Below are 6000 nucleotides of genomic sequence, written 5' to 3' on the forward strand. Positions count from 1 at the left end.
TATATGAGCCTTAAACTTGGATAGGTCTATGAGCTTGAATATCGTGATTTTCAACAGATAACTACTGGGAACTGATAATGGAAACAGACAATATTGGGCTATACACTACTTCAATGCATTCTTGAGGGAAGTAGGCGAGTAAGAGAGAAGTAAGACGGTAAGAGAGAAATTATTGTTCCTTCCTTTAATGATCTGCATACCTTGACACTTACCAACTTCAGGTTAAAGACCATGTTGCAATGGATAAGTCTCAAGCTGCTTTCCGGTTTCCACATAATATATCCATTATACAGGTGATAAGAATATTATAGCTATCACTTTCCATTGACCTCACTTTCCAAATTTTATCAATCACAAAATAATTTTAGACCTTTTGATGGTACAACGCACAACCAATTTTCAATCTTGTACTCTCAATTGAACAGTCAGAACAACTTCAGATCTTGGATTCTTATTATTATGGGTTTTATCTGTATCTTGCACATTCCGTATAATTGGTATACCATATAGCAATATCAAATCAAATCAAATTTTATTCACCAACTAGCTGGCCCGGCGAACTTTGAACCGCCAAATAGTTAATGCATCTCATGACAAACTCTAGCTGAGTGCACACCTGAGGAGGCGTGATGCGGCATTTTGCAGCCAGGTGCTTCTTGCTTATTGGTTTGAATAGAAGAACTCTCACACACACACACACTGAATCGGGCATGACGTGGAACGGTGTGATAAGGCAATCTCCATAAGATCAACGCTTTGTATCACCAAGCCACGCATCCTCAGGTGTGCCTAGCCTTAGCTTAATGTGATGTACTATATTTTTATGAAAATTATCCAACAATCAGTAGGCCTATTAACATTTATATCTGAATATGGACTTCATATGTGCTTAGTTAGTTGTGCAGCAGTTTGCATTTTAGATATGGTTGAATACAGCTGCTTTCTGGGAAATTGGTTGAGTTCAAAGCCACTGATCAATTCCATCGGTTTTTTTTACGTTCAGTAAAAAACCTGATCACAGATTAGTGATCACAGATGAACCACAAAATGGAAAGTCGGCTAGTATCTTGACGCCATAATCCGCCATCTTGAAAGAAAGTGTAGCATTGTAATACAGCAGTAGTTTTAATTTCTAACAAGATGATGCAGTCATGTGCCGTGGTCTTGGTGCACTCAAATCTTGGTTAGATTGATACCTTCCATTTTGTGTGTATTCTGTGGCTGAACGGTTGCTCATGAGTCATGACTGACAGATGTTTCCCCTGTTGATCATATTTTGTAAACAAAAGTATAACTTAACCTATTTCATTGTAATCAATGAAAATGGAAAACCATCAGGTGATTGAAGAAGTTTTAAATGCTTTGTAAAATATTTGAATGTTATTGGATTTATGTAATCATGCATTTCTCTGCTCCCAGATACATTATAATGGAGTCCATAATTTGTAAACAACCTCATATTCAGCCATGTCTGTTTACGTTCAGCTACTCTATTTACGTTCTTTTCCATCGGTGGAAAAGTACGATTAACTGATCAGTGAACGAACCGGATATGACGTATTTTTTTTCTTATCAGTTAGACCAAAGACCTTGAAGAGGTATAAACGCACAATACCTATGCCTTCCCAATGCTAGCTCTTACTTGAAATTGAAGGTTCCATTGAGGTATTTCAGCGCGAGATATTATATAATATATATTTATTGTAATATTATAGATCACAAATACCTTCAAGATCTTTAGTATGTAATAATCTTCCAGGCTGTCCCCTTAATGGCCGATTTCAATTCCAAATAATCTAGCGCTGCATGTGAGTCTATCTGTCTATGCATCGTTCAACGACAAAACAGTAATTCGTTCAGAGCCACGTTCACTCACCGATCTCATCGTTCACTCACCGATCAGTGGCTTTGAACTCAACCATTGAATGATATATCTCTTTGCTGCTGATTTTCCCATGCATATTCTAAATTTACAGCATTTCGAGCTCTACGACCCAAGTTCGTTCCGCGGCATTATTATCAAGGTGCATACAGATTTACGCGCCGCGAGCATGAGCAATTCACTTTTAATCAGATGATGCCAAGCTTTTTATATCTGATTAAAAGTGAATTGCTCATGTTCACGGCGCGTATATCTGTACGCACCTTTAGAATTACAATTTTGTGAATTAGTAGAAAGAAAATAGAAAAACAGATCTACCAACTCTTGTTGGATGACGCAATGATTAAAACAGCTAATTTTTTTTTCTGTGTGTGGCCAGCTCACAAATCTCCCATAAGGATTACATGTAAACTTTGAAGGACCGTAGGAAGAGTCCTGGAGTCGGATCATAAATTTGATAGACCATAAACCTGCTCCTGAACATAACGAACACAACTAACAAAAATAATCAAATCCGGTGTACACATAAAATAGTTATTGAATGTCGAAATTTGAAGCTCGATTTTTATTTATATAGATTAACAGCATTTTATAAGAAAATAAATAAATAATCTGTTGTTCAAAAATAATATGAGATACCAATATGCTGCATTTCACGAAATGAAGACTATTCATGATATCAAATAGTTATTGTCCGTTGAACGTCAAGAAAATGTTTATTGTTTTCTTTATGATTTCACAATATTGATAACATATATTGTGTTGTCACTCAATTCACTTTGAATTGAAAATTCACTTTTTTCACTTTAAAGATATTGTTTACAATATTGATAACACATATTGTGTTGTCACTCAATTCACTTTTTATACATTGTACATAATTAACCAGTAATTTAGAAGACAAAAATTGATTTGAATGGATAGAGAAAAAGTGTATGAGTATGAAGTAAGGCAAAGCAAATATTCTGGACAAAAAATTATCAGACTTTTCCCATTCCATCACTGTTCTTATATTAGACAATGTCCATACGTCCATAGTAAACTTTAAACCAGTTCTGATCCACAGTACTCTTTGTAGCATCTCTTGTAGATTTCACTTGGTAGTTCGTCTCTGATCCTCTAGAGAGCGCTACATCATTGGTCCATGACTGGAAACATAATGAAGGTACTCTTGAGCTCTGAGTCACTGTCGGTCAAGTGAGAAACAGAAGTGACTTTCACTTGCCTATTGGATCTGGAGTAAAGTCTCTGAGTAATGAGAGACAATAAATTCTGTCTTGGGTGAGATTTACCTTGACCTAAATTCCTCTGTTTGCAGTTATGTAGTAAATCTAGTGAGGAATTCTCTTAATTTCAGAATCCATAATAATAGAAGAGTTGTACAGGCTACTGTTATTATCAATGAACAAACTGATTTTCATAATTGATAGACCTTCAAAGAGTTTTATTAATTTGAATATCTCGTTGCAGTTGGAGGTATACGTAGTTATGGGCAGATAGAAATGTATATGCTATACTTAAAGTAATCCCAAATTAACAAAAAAAAATAATTGTAGAGTAATTCAATATTATAAGTTTATATTCTCTCTTTGAGTTGGAAGTAATTTTAGAATCTTGGTAATGTTTGATACATTCTGGATTCATCAAAGCCTTTTATTTTTAATTCCACAGAACTCTTCTCATGAAGTGTTGTATTTGACTCAAGGTATAATAGTTCTCTATTGAAATGGGTTATTAAAAACAACAAAACAAATACTAAATGTTTAATCTCAACGTAATCTACCAACAAGCTTACGCTAAACATTAACATATATAATATATACAATGTTTTACAGAGTGTGTGATGAATGTGTTCACAATCAAAGATTTAGAATGTCAATAATTATTGATTTACGTACTGCATTTAAAAATGAAGGTAAATGTCGATTTTGATACTAACTCAATCAACTTATGTCCTGTGGAATACTTACTTACTCTTTAACTTGTATTATACTATATATCGAGGTTCACGTTATAATGGCAGTGGAGAAAGATAGATGAACAACGTTGCCGATCTACACTGTCTTGTCAATGACTTCTTGACGATAGCTGATACAGGTTTATTAATGTAATATCATTTGATTGTTCACTCTCGTTTAGAATAATCAAATTATATTTTATTAAGCAATAAATTATATTTTTCAATAATCTCGTAGTGAATTTTCATAATTAAATGAGATATTTTGTTAACTAGTTATCAATTTTACATTGTTAAAAGCCGATCTGGCAACAGAGCAAAGAAAGAGAGAGAGAGAGACATCCTTTAATAGTGGGACAAAAGCACATTGTCAAAGTAATGGATGAAAAACCTATGATACATTCGTCTTTGGCTATATTTAGAAAAACAAATTTAGAAATAGAGCGGGGCAGGAGACAGGACTTGAGATCAGGGGACATGCTAATACCTCCGCCATCATATAAGGAAATATTCCGAAGATTTTACTTGTATGAAATTTCGAACATTCAATAACTTGCCGATAGAATTGAAGCAAATCAATAATAAAAAAAAATTCAAAAATGAATTTAAAGCTTGGCTTCTATTACAAAATGAAGTGGATAGTTTATTCTCAAGGGTAGAATAGATATGAATTTGCGGGTTTCATTGGATGAATGTCTTCTTTGTCTCTTGGAAATTGTGTGAAGATAACATTATTATTCAAGCTACATGAGTTTTTTCCTATAATGTTTATAATTATGGACAGAAATTTATTAGTCTGCTAATTGCCTGGAATGTGCATTGATTGTTGGTTATTCTTTTCAAATGAAGGGAAAGTAGATAAAATTTAATATACATTTATTTTCTAAACTAAAATTCCTCACCCCGTCATATTATGCAAGTTCCGACTCGGCAAAATAATTCATTGCTTTTTTTTCTTAATTAAAAATATGATGGTGCCCCAAACAGGACTTTTAGTCCTCGGGGTACTTGAAATTATTTATTCTTCTTTTGATGTAAATGAATTATTGTGATCTCTTTGTACAACGTGTAATTGTATAATTTTATTATCTTCATATTATCTTAATTTTAAAAATTTGCAAGATTGTTGTTATTATATATCTACTGTAGTCTACTATTCATAATTTCTGATTATGTGTCATGTATAAATTGGAAGAATAGATGAATTTATTATTATTATTTAGACAGCGCTATCCGATTTGTTGAATGATAGACAAGGATAGCAATACCATTGCTTATCAAACACTGCCATTATAACGTGGACCTCACTATAGAACACCAGGCTGAGACCCTAGCGAGACTAGTGTACTAGTGTAATAGTGTAATAGTGTACTAGTGTACTAGTGTCCTTAGTGTACTAGTGTTATAGCATCTATTCAGTTGAATCTCCAGCAATAATATTCTCAGACAGTACAGTGGTGTCCCAGATCTAGTTATCCTAGTCTAAAAATCTACATTAAAACTGAAGCAGTAGTATTGTGTTGACATTAGCTTAGAATAAGATAGCTTAAGAAGACATCCCATGATATAGGGCGTTTATGTTCCAAATAGACTACAGTCTATTATCACTGTTTTGGCCGGATGAGAATGTAAAGGTGCGTACAGATATACGCGCCGCGAACATGAGCAATTCACTTTTAATCAGCTGACTATATCTGTATTTTCACAGAAACGGTAAGATACTGATATAAAAATCTTGGCATCAGCTGATTAAAAGTGAATTGCTCATGTTCGCGGCGCGTAAATCTGTACGCACCTTAAGAACAGTACAGTATAGCCATACTGAATAGCAATACAGTATAGCCATACACATTGCTTCTTGGACTTCCAATTTTTTGCAGTCCTTATAAAATTCACCAGATTGAATGGAGCTCAACAAAAACAACATGATCACACCTTGTCAAGTTATGTTTAATGTGATAAGATTCATAAGGTCGACAAAAAATCGTAACGTCCAAAATATTCAATGTGTGTGTAACAACACTACCAGCGTCACATAGTTTCAAGAAAAATAACTACTATAGTGAGGTCCACGTTATAATGGCAGTGTAAGATTGACAATACTGTTGCTGTCCTTCTCTGTCATACAATAAAACAGATAGCACTATCTCTCTCTCGCTTT

Source organism: Nilaparvata lugens, chromosome 11, assembly GCF_014356525.2.
Source record: "Nilaparvata lugens isolate BPH chromosome 11, ASM1435652v1, whole genome shotgun sequence".
NCBI lineage: Eukaryota > Metazoa > Arthropoda > Insecta > Hemiptera > Delphacidae > Nilaparvata > Nilaparvata lugens.